Genomic DNA, 16,129 nt, shown 5'->3' on the forward strand with positions numbered 1-16,129 from the left:
ACAAATCAAAATGCGCAATTTTGTGGACATGATTGGCAAATTTTAAGCCACAATTTTACTAGGTTTTTAATGTTTGTATTGGGATGTTCCTGATGTTACAATTTTTTTAGAATGTTTTAGGGCATTTTAATTACACTCAGATGTTAAAGAGTGTACCCAAGTTTGGGAAAAGCACTTTACAACACCCTAACCCTAACCCTAACCCTAACCCTAACCCTAACCCTAACCCTAACCCTGTGAATGTTTGATACTAAAACGTTTTTACATTCAACAATGTGTGTTCAATTCTTTATTAGACTTTAGTTGGGGGGTCGAGGTCTAAAGCTGTGTAAAGAAGCACTAAATGTATGATGGCTGTCCTATTCCCATATTTACATGTTAATGAAAGCATTTTGGTCACTGCCATATGCGAGTTGCTGGAGGTGTCAATGAAATGTTAAAGATACCCCCAGTTTTAACGCATATCACAGTGCGATCTGACATTTCACACAGGATCGGATCACACAAGTTTGAACGATTGTGCGATCCTATCCTGATGTGGCTGAATAAATGCATCATGTGCGACTTTTGTGCGAGTGCAGTGCGAATTGAGCCATACAAACTGTATAGCTGATTTTCGCATGAACATCTGATCGCATGTAATAAAGGAGCAGTGCGCTACGATATTACATGCCATCAGATGTGCAGTGTGAATTGAGACATACACTTTGTATGGCTACATTCGCACTGAACACGCATACAAGTCGCACATGACCCTTTATTTCTGATGTATCTGGATCGGATCGCACAGTGCTTAACACTTGTGGAATACAATCCTGTGCAAAAAGTAAGTGGCGGGTCACCCTTATGCAATGCTGGAAGGCTGCAAAGTCGCAGACTTCCCGCATCGCATAAGTGTGACTCAACACTCAAGGTACTAGCAGTCCTAGGATTCAATATGGCATTGATATTGCCAGTAGCAATCAGTGTAGGGAGATCAGTGTAATCTATAGTGTATTGCTTGTTCGTTGCTCTAGTTCACTTTCCATTACCTATATATATAACACTTTGAGATGAACAATGATCAAGTTTCACATAACACTGACATATCCTAACATTGGTGGGCAGTGAGAAGGATGTCATAAATGAACACAACATAACAGGTGTAGGTACTTTGTTAATACCCTAATGTATTATATGAAATATATAGTATGGGCAACTTCTGGACAATGAACACCAATGTAAGGTGACATTAGATGAACCTTGGGTGTGACCTAGTTCTCAATGTGACAGGGTTTGTGTACATTTTGTGGGGTGCAGAAGGCCCTTGTATTTACACCACTGGCTAAAAAATAACACATGGCCATCATCACTTTGGATCAGCTGGTGAGAGACTACAGTCAAGAAACACACTGATGAATGTATTAACCCTTCCAAAGTCACACATATATAACACATGATTAACCCAAATAATTGTGTTTGGCATATGTGCCCAAATGATTATAATCCACAATACAGAATCATTGCAATTTTTGTTTAATGTGTTGAAAAATAATATATCTCTGACATTTATCTTGTGTGTCCAATCTTTAACAAGATTAATGGGTGTGTGACAGTGATTGCTGCCAGGACACAGCTCCTCTCCCCACGAAATAGTCCAGATATTCCTGGCGGATCTGACGGGCCCTGTGTGATGCCAATGCTGACCGTCCAACTTCCATTGACGTCATGGACTCCACTTGGTTAGAAGGTTGGGCCTCTCCACTTGTACCTGGCATAGCAGGGTCAGTATCCAGTTGCTGCAAGACATAATTTTGTGCATTCCTGCGTAGGAAGTTGTGCAAAATGCAGCAACACAAGACCACATTATCCACTTTGTACAGTGCCAGGTTTATGGACGTCAGGAATATCCGGAACCGGTTGGCCATTATCCCGAAGGCATTCTCCACAACTCTGCGAGCTCTGGACAACCGGTAGTTGTAAATCCTTTGGTCTGGGGTGAGGTTCCTCTGAGGGTAGGGCTTCATGAGATGCTCCCCAAGCGCAAAAGCCTCATCTGCGATAAACACAAAGCTCATACCCTCAACAGTTTGCTCCCTGGATGGCAGGTTCAGAGTGCCGTTCTTTAGACGACGAGCGAACTCCGTCTGATCAATAACTCCCCCATCCGAATTGCGGCCATTTTTGCCAATATCCAAAAAAATAAACTCATAGTTTGCATTAACTATGGCTAGCATGACTATACTAAAAAAACCTTTATAATTATAATAAAATGTGCCGGAATTCGGAGGGGGGACAATGCGGACGTGCTTCCCATCAATAGCACCCCCACAATTGGGAAAATTCCACTTCTCCAGAAATTGATCAGAAATCTCCAGCCATTGCTCTGCGTTTGAAGGAAACTGTGGGGAAAAAATAAAAAAAAAAAAAAAAAATAAAATTAGTGCTTGAGCACATCACATTATTAATTACACACACAGTTGTCTGTTAAATGCTTATGCAACTTGCTAAAAAAATATACAACAGGAAGGCAAAGGTTTGGATATGGGGATGTAACATCTACATACATTTCTTTTCAACCTCCTATTGTTCTTATATTGTAAAGGGCCATACACACTAGAAGATTCTCTGAAGACTTTTTCGTGCAGATTTAACTTTTCTATGTAGTGCAAGGGCCTACCAGATTGCATAGGATTTGAAAGTGTTTGTTGGACCTCATATTATTTGGTTTTGGTAAATCGGAAGGATAAATTGTTCTGACAATCTTCTAGTGTGTATGGCCCATTATACTCACCAGCTAGAGCTGAGATTTACAAACTACGGCCCTCCAGCTGTTGCAGAACTACACATCCCATGAGGCCTTGTAATTCTCTGACATTCACAGACATGACTAGGCATGATGGAAATTGAAGTTCGTGAACAACTGGTGGGCCATAGTTTGAAGACCTCTGAACTTGAGCTTTGGTATATGCTGACTTTGAGATTTAGCATGTGGGTGGGGGGATGGGTAAGTAAAACTGGGCATTTATACATCAATTAGGGCTTGTGGTCAGTGAAGGTTTTAACATCATTACATAAACATACAGAATCATAGGTGGGAATGGATGGACTGATGTATTTTAGATAAATCATTAACTAGGTACTAAAACATTGGCCAAGGAATAATTGTTTGAGGGAAAGCAATAAAATGACCCAAATTCAAAATACTGTTAACAGGCAATGCGTTTAGGGACACATAGGAGAGAATGGTGGGGTGGTTAGTGGGTAATTTTACAAATGGTTAAAGATAATCTACATCTTTACTACTATGTGCATGCGGACAGAGGGTAGTTTACAAATAATGGCCTGTGTCAATTGCTGTACATCCAAAAACATCATAATTCGGGTGAAACTAGTAATACATGTAATGTAATGTAAAAAATCAAACATACCTTGATATAGTCCTTCTGCAAGACCTTGATGATGGCAGAGCAGGTCTCAGGGATGATGACTCCAAGAGCTTGGGGGGAGATGCCTGTGGTGAACTTCAGATCCTGCAGGCTTCTCCCTGTTGCAAGATACCTCAACGTCGCAATTAACCTTTGCTCAGGAGTAATTGCAAGCCGCATACAAGTATCCTGCTTCAGAATATAGGGGGACACCAGGGCAAGAAGACGGTAAAAGATGGGATCCGTCATCCTCAAATAATTCCTGAAGTCATCAGGATTATTTTCCTGGAGCTCCCTCAGCAAGGACATATGAGAAAATTGATCACGGTTAAGCAACCAATTTTTCGTCCAGGAGGTCCGCTTCTTCTTCCTATTGCTCGTACGTCGTCTCAGAGCCAAAACTCCAACACTAACGACAGCAACGGACGAATTCACGGTCGCCATAATAAATTCTCGAACGATGTCTCGGAAAATAGCGAAATGTCGTCAACCAAACAAATGCTACCGAAATCAGCGCGAGATGCCCAGAAGGGTCACGGCCAAACACTCACTTCCTCTTTTGTAGCGGCGAACGTGCGTGGAACGTAGTGACGTCATTTTCTGTCGGAAGACAAATGTCCTGGGCAAGTTTGGAGCACTTTTCAACAGACAAACAACAAACACACCAGCCGCGAACATTTGTAGGACGTTCCGTCGGCCGACGATCGGTACGTGTGTACGGGCCTTTACCTCTATCTATATATCTATAGAAGCTTTGAACCTTCATCTATCTGTTTGGATGTTTAAAAATGCTTTTTGATTCCCGCAAGTGGGTTTTTTGGGCGTTTTGGAGGGTTTTCGTTGTGGTTTTGTTGTGTATATGGGTTTGTATTATTGGTTCTTTACTGTTTTTTGTTTTTTATTGGTTGAGCCATATGGATGTCTTTTTTCAACCTTACTATGTAACTATATTATTTTTTCTTTATTTGCTATTTTTATCCTCACGAAAGTGAAGTTACCCTTTAAAGCGTAACTCGACTTTTGTTGAGAAAAAAAACATTCCCCTCTGGGTGATCTCTGTACATTACAAGGATTATAACAAACAATATACTGATATGAAGTCCACTTGCAACTATGGATGTGCGAATTTGCGATCCCCTCATCAGTACAGATCAGCAGTCACTAGATGGCAGTGTTGTACTTGTTAAGGATCACAGTCGTACATGTTTGTTAATTGTAATGTTGCTAATAATTATGCAGCAAGACACACAAATAACAATTGTCTAAATGTGATTTGACAGCTGCGAGCATCTGAAAATGTGTGTTGACTTTGAAGGCCCATTCTCCAGACATCCAAAATAATATATTTATATTCTTTTCTGCTGTCTGATTAAATCCGGTTACCAGCACTGGATGGTATACAACATTATTTCAATTTTCTGTGAGCATTTCAAACCTTTTTTTTCTTATTATTGTTTGCTGTTCTTTGCTGTGTTTTTTTTTTTTGTATGTAACTATGCAGCATTCTGTGGAGGTGTTAGCAAATACAAAAGGTGACTGGGTCTCTTGTATTTCCATTGCAGGTAAGGGGCATTCCACCCTAAAGTTATATATTTCAGTAAAAACCAAACTCTGATCAATTAAAAAAATGATTTCTCTTTCGTTCATTGACGGACACAGCTCCAGAATCTTTTTGACCATTGGGTTATGCTGCCCCCTACAGGAGTAGGACACTAGGCAGGAAAAAACATTACCACACCTATAAGGCAGTCCCAGGAGGTATACTCCCACTTCCTGCTATAGGCACTCATTTTTTTTTCTGCCTAGTCAGGAGTAAGGACCTAGTTCCTTGCAGGGATCTCTGGTCCTAGCATTTTTTTCTTCTTTAAATTGATTTTTTTCCTCTTTTATTATTATTTTGTTCCTGTGAGAACTACAATCAACTGCCGGACTGGGCGACGTAATGGATATTCTAGATCCTTACAGTCTCCCCAATCCGGCCAGCAAGCGTGACCCGATCTCAGCCCTGCGCTAGGTCGTCCACGACATAGCCCCACTGGACGGGGGCTGGCCAGCGAGCTAAACGTCTCGCGAGGGCGCTCAGACCTGGTCACAGCCTTTTTCTGGCCCGCAGCACCCCCATTCCAAGATGGTGTGGTGGTCTGCCTGGAATGGTGCCCATCCGGTTTCCATGGTGCTTTAAATAGTGTCACCTCTTTCACTGGTGGCCTAGAGGTGACTGATGATCTGACCCCCCCGAGTTCCCACCCTTCCCGCATAGCATCCCCCCTCATTTATCAGGGTTCTGCTGTGGACCACCCCCCTTTTGCCCACACCTAGCTCCCCCTCCCTTCCCCTCATATGGGTGACTGTACAGGAGATGTTGAGCGGGTAATAGGGGCCGGGGGGGGGGGGGACACGCCATCAGCTGCAAAAAAACACATTTGGGGGGGATGGTATAGGTGGAGGGCTCCTGCCAGGGCCCCCCCATTCCTGCCTATTCATTTCTGCGGTCCTCTGGGGGGGTCTCGGGAGCCGCAATTTTGTTGTGGATGGCTGCTGTATCTATCGGCGGCAATGCTTGTGTAGTCTGACGGCCATTTTCTTGTAGTTTCCCATTGAATAATGTGGCGGCCATGTTTTTGAAGCCTACAGAGTGGTGATTGGTGGTGGGCCTCTAGAGCGTCACGGCATGCAACTAGACGCTCTGCTCTGGGTCGGTGGTGGTGAGTCCCTGAGGGTGTAAACGGCTCTCCCTCTTCTCTGCTATAGCAGCAACTGGGTGTGTTGGGACTTGTGGTGCCGCTTGTGCAGCGGTGGGGATTTTTTAGCAGCGTTTTTCCTATTTTGCCTAGGTAGTCCCTGGGTTCACCATGTAGTCCCTGGAGCATGTTTCTCCACCTGACCCTCTTTCAGAGGCTGAGGGGCCCTCCGGGGCCCTGCCCGCTTTGTCTGCCATGACAACGGTCCTGGAGTCACTAGTGTCCAAGGCAGATATGGTCCTGCAATACAGGACAGGCAAAAAGCGCCCCCCGTCTTTATCTGTATCCTTTGTCTCCTCAGATTCTGAGGCTGGTTTGGCCGTCGCAGACACGAGTCTCCCTACTGGGTCTGCATCCCTGCACCTTGAGTGCTCCGATAGTGAGGATGATACCTCTTCCTTACAGCACAAAAAGGCGCTAATGGATGCACTGGTTGTAGCAGTGGGATAAACTTTAAACTTTAAAACTGGAGGACACAGCTACTGCTGCGTCGGAGGAGCTGGTACGTTTCGGTATCTGCAAATCCTCTAAGGTGACTAAGGTGTTTCCCTTTCTCGCTTATTTTGACAAAATTGTCGCAAGTCAGTGGAGGTACCAAAGCGTTTCGCTAGGAGGTATCCTTTTGAAGAGTTCCTGTTAAAAAAGCTGACAGTCCCACCTGTGGTGGACTCTCAAGCTAAATAAAGCCACCCTTCTCCCTGTGGAGGGCTACTCCATCTTTTAAAGACCCTTTTGACAAGAAAGCTGAATCTCTAGTCTGACATCTTTTTACCATGGCTAGTTCCATCCTTAGACCGGTGTTTACCACAACTTTGGTCTCCCAGACCTTAATGGAATGGGCAAAGCCTTTGCGCCAGGATTTGGAGGGGGAACACATTTCCCTTAACCTCGTGGAGGTGGCGGACCAGTTGGTCCAGGGGTTGCAGTTCATCTGTGATGTCTCTCTAGATGCTTTTGGCTCAAACATTGGTCTGCGGACCAGGCTTCCAAGAAGGTCCTGTCTGATCTTCCCTTTGTAGGGGATCGCCTGTTCGGAGCTTCCATGGATGAGATCATTAAGGGTCTTACAGGGGGGGAAGAGTATACTTCTCCCACCGGCTACCAGGAGCAAGGAGGCTCATCATTAAATGTGGGCCTTTCTTCTTGGCTCACAAGCGGCCCTTTAATTTCTTTAGGATCTCAGGACAAGGGATCGAATTCCATTCGAACCCCCTCGGGAGGTTCCAAGAGGCCCTGGTCTAGTAAGCCGAGAGCGGGTCCCTTTAGAACCGCAGACAAGCCCTCTTCTGCCTGAAGGAGCGCCCTCACCCGTATCTGAGGTGGGGGGAAACTTTGCTTTTTTCCAGACCCGTGGACCTTCTTGATTCAAGACAGGTGGGTGCACAAGCTGATTCGGTCCGGTTGCAAGATCAAGTTCCGGTCTTCGCCTCCGGCAAGGTTTTTCCCTTCCAACCTGCATTTGTCCCCAGATCGCCTGCGAGGTCTCCCTGGGCGGTGCAGGACTTACTTCTACAAGGGGTAATTTTTCTGGTTCCCGACTTGGAACGCTTTCAGGGGTTTTACTCAAACCTATTCCCAGGAAGGAGGGGAAAGTTTGTCCAATCCTGGACCTCAAGGCCTTGAACCGCTTTGTGCGGGTACAAAAGTTTCCTCAATGGTAGTGGCATCCCTTCATCAAGAGGATCTTCTGGCCTCTATAGATATCAAGGATGCTTACCTTCATATCCCAATATATGTCGGACATCAGCATTTTCTTCACTTTGCCATGGGCAAGGAGCATTATCAATTCATGGCATTACCCTCTGGTCTAGCCTCAGCTCCTCGGGTGTTCACAAAAGTGTTGGCCCTGTTGTTAGCGCTGTTGCACCAGTGGAGGATTGCGGTACTGGGGTACCTGGACAATCTCTTTCTGCGAGTAGAATCTCCTGCTGTCTTGAAAGACAACATGAACATCACTGTGCGAACCTTGCAAGAGGTTTGATGGATTTTCCAAAAATCTGCTTTGGTTCCGTTCACCAAGTTGGACTGCCTGGGCCTGATCTTGTACTCGGATTCAGCCCCGGGTGTTTCTTCCTGGGGAAAAACTCCAGAAATTGCAGGATGCGATTTGGCTCATGTTGTCCAACAGGAGGTCCTCTCTCAGGACATGTATGCAAGTGCTGGGTCTGCACAGTTCCATACGAGACCTCTGCAAAGGGAGATTCTTGCCAAGTGGGACAAGAATCCACAGTCTCTAGAAAATCTTAGGCTCTTTGTCAGGGAAAATCCTTTCTTTCCCTGTACTGGACGGTGGTCACCATGGATGCCAGCCTGTCCGGGTGGGGAGGCGTCTTGGGCACGGATTGTGCTCAGGGTGTTTGGACTCTGGAGGAGTCCAGACTGCCGATCAGTATCCTGGAAATTCTGGCGATCAGGCTTTGCCTGACCCATTGGACGGATCGTCTGCAGGGGCACCTGGTCAGGATTCAATCGGACAAGGCCACAGCCTTGGGGGCACAAAAGGTGTCCTTGCGGCCCGGGATGTTGCCGGCATTCTAAGGTGGGCAGAACGCTATGTTCCAGCCCTCTCTGCTGTGCATATTCCAGCGGTGGAAAATTGGCAGACGGACTACCTCAGTCGACAGGCGTTGGACCAAGGAGAATGATCACTTCATCCGGAGGTGTTTAATCAACTGTGTCTCCGGTGGGAAATTCCTGAAGTGGACCTGTTGGCTCTCGTCTCAACAGAAAGGTAGAGAGGTTTATAGTAAGGTCTCAGAATCCTCTGGCCGACACCACAGATGCTCTGGTGGCCCCTTGGAGCCAGTATCATCTGATAAACACCTTTCCCCCTCTAAAATTTCTGCCAAGGCTTCTGCGAAGAATTAAGGCAGAAGGGATTCCTGTCAACTTAGTGGCCCCAGACTGGCCTCACTGGTCTTGGTACTCAGATCTGGTATGGTTGGTCGCTGACGTTCCTTGGAGACTCCCTCTCAGAGAAGATCTTCTTGCTCAAGGGCCGATCTTCCATCCTGCTTTACAGTCACTGGCTTTAACTTTAGCGTGGCTATTAAAAGCCATGTGCTGAGGTATAGATAGGTGTCGGAATCGGTGATTCTCATGCTGTTGAAAGCTAGAAAGTGTACTTCTAGGAAGATTTATCATCGCGTCTGGAAAACGTACATTGCATGGTGTGAAGCTTGGGGGATCTCCCCCGTTGCTTTTCGGTGGCCAGAATCTTGGAGTTCCTCCAAAAAGGGGTAGATCAATGTTGGCCTTGGGAACCATCAAGGACCAAGTTTCTGCATTGGCAATTTTCTTTTAACGCCTGTCTGCTACACACTCCTTGATTCATACTTTTATTCAGGGGGTCCACCACCTGGCTCATCCTGTCTCTGTTGCCTCCGTGGGACCTCAATTTGATGCTGTCGGTTCTTCAGAATCCGCCTTATGAAAATATTTGTGAGATTCCTCAGCTCAATATGACACAGAAGGTAGTTTTCTTAGTGGCTATTACTTCTGCAAGCAGTGTGTCGGAGCTGGCTGCATTGTCTTGTCGTTCACCTTATCTAGTGGTTCACAGAGACAAAGTGGTGCTTCGTCCCTGTCAGTCGTTCCTTCCTAGGGTCGTTTCTGGTTTCCATCCAAATGAAGACATTGTATTGCCTTCCTTGTGTCCTAAGCCTAAACACCCTAAGGAGATTGCCTTACATTCCTTGGATGTGGTTCGGGCATTCAGGGTGTATCTGGCGGAGTTGTTTAGGAAATCGGACTCGCTATTTGTTCTTATGGATGGACCTCGTAAAGGGCTGGCTGCGTCTACTGCGACCATTTCCAGATGGATCAGGTGTTGCGGGCCTATTTCATTAAGGGTCAGGATCCTCCTTTCCCTGATAAGGCGCATTCTACAAGGGCGCTTAGTGCCTCTTGGGCCTTTCGTCATCAGGCGTCCTGCAGGTTTGCAAGGTGGCCACTTGGTCGTCTGTGCACACTTTCACAAGATTTTACAAAGTGGATATGTTGGTATCTGCAGACGCTGCCTTTTGCCGCAAGGTTTTGCAGGCCACTGTTTGAGAGGACTAGTTCTCTTTGAGGGTGCATTTTTCAGGTGAGCGCCAGTTGTTCCTGGTCAAGCTCTTGTTACCTGGTTGGCTAGGTTTAGCCTTTTTGGGAATTTCCTTTTGCTGTGTTTTTTTTCCCACCCCTCATGTTTGACACTGCTTTGGGACCTCCCAATGGTCAAAAAGATTCTGGAGCTGTGTCAATGAATGAAAGAGAAGATTGGATTTTTGTCTTACCTAAAATCTTTTTCTCTGATGTTCATTGATGGACACAGCACCCACCCCTCTATTGAGTTGGGTTATATTTCTTCTGACACTGCTTGCAACAAAGCTGAGTGCCTATAGCAGGAAGTGGGAGTATACACCCTGGGACTGCCCCATAGGCATGGTAAAGTTTTTTCCTGCCTAGTGTCCTACTCCTGTAGGGGGCAGCATACCCAATAGTCAAGAAGATTCTGAAGCTGTGTCTGTCAATGCACATCGGAGAAAAGGATTTTAAGACAAAAATCCAATTGTTCAGTATTTTTAAAGCATAACTAAAGGCATCACTTTTTTTTCTGAGTGGGGGAGAAGGGATAAAAACATCTGTCAGGCTGTTCTGGAACACTTATAGTGTATCCACCACTTTTACATTGGATTTCATTAGTATGTATACAGTAAATATCTCAGTGGTCACATCTCACATCTAGTGCTAATTCAGTGTAACTATAACTTTTTAATATTGCATGGTATGAAGAAATGTCTGGATGGCCCCAGCCATTAAATCAACTTTATTGAGTCAAAAAATACAACACTCCATACAGCAAATGAGGGATGGAGATACAGCATTCAATACAGCTAACGCGTTTCACAGGATACTCTGTGCTTAATCATAGCTGAAATCATAAGCTAACATACCGCTATACAGTACCTTGCGAAAGTATTCGGCCCCCTTAAACTTTTCGACCTTTTGCCACATTTCAGGCTTCAAACATAAAGATATAAAACTGTAATTTCTTGTGAAGAATCAACAACAAGTGGGACACAATCATGAAGTGGAATGAAATTTATTGGATATTTCAAACTTTTTTAACAAATAAAAAACTGAAAAATTGGGCGTGCAAAATTATTCAGCCCCCTTAAGTTAATACTTTGTAGCGTCAAGGTAGTGTCTCCTCTTATATATCTCCTAATATTATCTATTTCCCTATTTATAATATATCAAAACATTAATACAACCCATGTTTCCATTTTTAGACATATTTTTAAGCTCCTGATGAATGGACGGAGGTCCACGAAACGCGTAGAGCCTACACTTACTCCAATGTGTCATTTAAACATGATATATTGCAAGATTATGAGCACAGAGAACATTTATGTGTTGATGTATCCATTACATTCTTGAGTGATCTAATATCTGGTCCTAGAAATTTTGTTTATGCATTATTTATTTTGCTCTGTGCTGTATCTCTGTATATGTATATGTAACAGTGATTTTTTATTATATTATATTTATTATATCAATAAAATATTTCATTTCCAATTTTACCTCATTTAAAGTCCCGCATTTCTCTTCCTTCTATATATTTATACACAGGGATGGAGGCAATTGGACATTCATTGAGAGATGGCAAAACATGCTTAAAGCCCTTCTTTTCTGTATTTAATGGGGTGGAAGACACCCACTTTTTGCATGGTTTGCCTCTCTCTATAAATTTTATTTATTTATAAGACCATCTTTATATTGGTTTTCATTATCAGTCCGTGGTTTTATATACAAATTAATAATACAATATAATGATACCCATACATCTAGTTTTTCTATTCATCCAGTACTGGATTTGGGTGATCTGGGCTGCTTCAGGCTTCCTGTTCCGGGGCTGCGATGGATGGCCATCCGCCTCCCCCCCTTCTCCACTTCCTACCTGGCTCTGCGCAGGCATCCAGAGTTGGGGGCGTGGCGTCACGCCCTCCATCGGCGCCATGCATAACACGCCGGGTACGTGACGCTACTTAGCGTCATGTTACTATGGCAACTTCCATCTTGTTGTATGTCAGTGGCGGACGGCCCCCACCCACATCCGGATGTGAAGGGCTTTTAGCCGCCTATTTATACTGACGCCAGCATGGCGCTGGCGTGGTATCGCTCCTGCATTGCTGGACACATGGATTGGATGGGACCAGCCAACATTTCCACTGTTGTCACTTTATATTCTGGTAAACTTTATGCTAGCTCAACATTATACCTCTTGGTTTATTACATAGTATTGGGTCACTATTGCTTTTTCCAACACATTCATTTCTTTCTTCATTTCACAATTCTTTTGATATACCCCCTTCCCAGGGGATATTTTCTCTCCTTTTCACCTCTTAGATAATCCTTTTTCATCCTTCCCACCTTCCCTACTTTTGACTCAGTCTGGGTCTCACATATATTCCTATATGCACTCTGTTTGTTAACCTCCCTGGGATTCGATAGCCTTGGATGTTGTCCTTGGTGGCACTCTCTCTTTTTCTTATGGATTTACCTATTTGTAAATATTGTTCCTTTGAGATTGATTTTCTCAGTATAATTATTCTATACACAATATTATAAATATTCTTTCAGATTGATCATGCTTCTAATGAGTCTTTGGCATCAATCCCCGGAGTATATCCTTGGAATGTCTTCATTTACCCCCACTTTGGTCCTCTCCTTCCTGTTGTCCTTTTGCTGGTTGCAATCCATGTCTCAGCCCCGGAACAGGCAATCCCTGGACCCGCTTCGGTCCCCCCTTTATCTGACTGACAGATATAAAACTGTAATTTCTTGTGAAGAATCAACAACAAGTGGGACACAATCATGAAGTGGAACGAAATTTATTGGATATTTCAAACTTTTTTAACAAATAAAAAACTGAAAAATTGGGCGTGCAAAATTATTCAGCCCCCTTAAGTTAATACTTTGTAGCGTCAAGGTAGTGTCTCCTCTTATATATCTCCTAATATTATCTATTTCCCTATTTATGATATATCAAAACATTAATACAACCCATGTTTCCATTTTTAGACATATTTTTAAGCTCCTGATGAATGGACGGAGGTCCACGAAACGCGTAGAGCCTACACTTACTCCAATGTTTCATTTAAACATGATATATTGCAAGATTATGAGCACAGAGAACATTTATGTGTTGATGTATCCATTACATTCTAGAGTGATCTAATATCTGGTCCTAGAAATTTTGTAATAATTTTGGATTTATTATGCATTATTATATTTGCTCTGTGCTGTATCTCTGTATATGTATATGTAACAGTGATTTTTTTATTATATTATATTTATTCTATCAATAAAATATTTCATGTCCAATTTTACCTTATTTAAAGTCCCACATTTCTCTTCCTTCTATATATTTTTAAACAGGGATGGAGGCAATTGGACATTCATTGAGAGATGGCAAACCATGCTTAAAACCCTTCTTCTCTACTTTGTAGCGCCACCTATTGCTGCAATTACAGCTGTAAGTCGCTTGGGGTATGTCTTTATCAGTTTTGCACATCGAGAGACTGAAATTTTTGCCCATTCCTCCTTGCAAATCAGCTCGAGCTCAGTGAGGTTGGATGGAAAGTGTTTGTAAACAGCGATTTTCAGTTCTTTCCACAGATTCTCGATTGGATTCTGGTCTGGACTTTGACTTGGCTATTCTAACACCTGGATATGTTTATTTGTGAACCATTCCATTGTAGATTTTACTTTATGTTTTGGATCATTGTCTTGTTGGATGACAAATCTCCGTCCCAGTCTCAGGTCTTTTGCAGTCTCCATCAGGTTTTCTTCCAGAATGGTCCTGTATTAGGCTCCATCCATCTTCCCATCAATTTTAACCATCTTCCCTGTCCCTGCTGAAGAAAAGCAGGCCCAAACCATGATGCTGCCACCACCATGTTTGACAGTGGGGATGGTGTGTTCAGGGTGATGAGCTGTGTTGCTTTTACCCCAAACATAACGCTTTGCATTGTTGCCAAAAAGTTTGATTTTGGTTTCATCTGACCAGAGCACCTTCTTTCACATGTTTGGTGTGTCTCCCAGGTGGCTTGTGGCAAACTTTAAACAACACATTTATGGATATCTTTAAGAAATGGCTTTCTTCTTGCCACTCTTCCATAAAGGCCAGATTTGTGCAGTATACGACTGATTGTTGTCCTATGGACAGAGTCTCCCACCTCAGCTGTAGATCTCTGCAGTTCATCCAGAGTGATCATGGGCCTCTTGGCTGCATCTCTGCTCAGTCTTCTCCTTGTATGAGCTGAAAGTTTAGAGGGACGGCCAGGTCTTCGTAGATTTGCAGTGGTCTGATACTCCTTCCATTTGAATATTATCACTTGCACAGTGCCCCTTGGGATGTTTTAAAGCTTGGGAAATCTTTTTGTATCGAAATCCGGCTTTAAACTTCTCCGCAACAGTATCTCTGACCTGCCTGGTGTGTTCCTTGTGCTTCATGATGCTCTCTGCGCTTTAAATGGACCTCTGAGACTATCACAGTGCAGGTGCATTTATACGGAGACTTGATTACACACAGGTGGATTCTATTTATCATCCTTAGTCATTTAGGTCAACATTGGATCATTCAGAGATCCTCACTGAACTTCTGGAGAGAGTTTGCTGCACTGAAAGTAAAGGGGCTGAATCATTTTGCACACCCAATTTTTCAGTTTTTTATTTGTAAACAAAGTTTGAAATATCCAATAAATTTCGTTTCACTTTATGATTTTGTCCCACTTGTTGTTGATTCTTCACAAAAATTACAGTTTTATATCTTTATGTTTGAAGCCTGAAATGTGGCAAAAGGTCGCAAAGTTTAAGGGGGCCGAATACTTTTGCAAGGCACTGTATACTGTATATATATATATATATATATATATATATATATATATATATATAATGTATATATGCATACATACATATTATACTTGCCTTGATCTATCTAGCCTTCAACCCAAAATGAGCCATGTGTAACTAATGAAGCACAGATACTAATAATTACCCTCTTGTCTTATCTCACAGACCCCTCATTTGAATAGTCATGTATAAAAGAATCTGAAAAACAGATCCAACTGTTACATTTATAAAAACAAAGGGCAAAAAAAGAACAAAAAACATAGATACAAAAATAAACCAAATGTCAGACAATAGTGACAAGTAAGTGTATAACACTAGTGCATGTAATCTATGTGGTAAATGCATGAAATATCAAACACATAGGGAAACAATATCAAGATGGACTAAAAAAAAAAAAAATATATATATATATATATATATATATATATATATATATATATATATATATATATATATATATGTAAAGTCCCTAGACCAGGGGTTTTTAACCTTGGGTCAAGGAACCCCAAAGTGGCCCATGGATGAGTTTCAGGGGATCCATGAGGGTCAGATATAAAATAACATTTACATTCTGTCAGGGAGTTATTCATAACAAATGTAAGAATGTGCTGAGAAGAAGACAGCAGAACAAAAATGTGCATGTGCTGAGGAAAAAACCTGGCATAGTTGCCAATACTATGCATGACCGTTCATATTAGCGCACGTTCACGCACGCCAGAACTGGCACCAAACACCCTATATAAGGGAAGTAACTGCACTTAAGAGTTTTCTGGGATATCTTTAGCTACCAGTACTCCTTGTTTAGCCTGTATACCCTGAACCTCCTGTTACTGACTTGGCTTGTCTCTGAACTTTCCTGCTGCCTGACTCCTGGTTTTGGCCCCAGCTTGCCCTAAAGGACTCTGCCTCTCCTACCTTACTGTGTATGACTCTGGCCTGTTACCTGACTACTCTTCTGCCTGCTCCACCTGATTCCCGTGCATTACTTTGGCTACTGTTTCTAAACTGAACCTTCTAGGGAAAGGGAGCTTTGACTGCTGGAAGAAGGGCATCACTGTGGGTGTGAACCTAAAATAGAAG

This window comes from Pelophylax lessonae (assembly GCF_965119305.1).
Source record: "Pelophylax lessonae genome assembly, chromosome: 1".
Classification (NCBI taxonomy): Eukaryota; Metazoa; Chordata; class Amphibia; order Anura; family Ranidae; genus Pelophylax; species Pelophylax lessonae.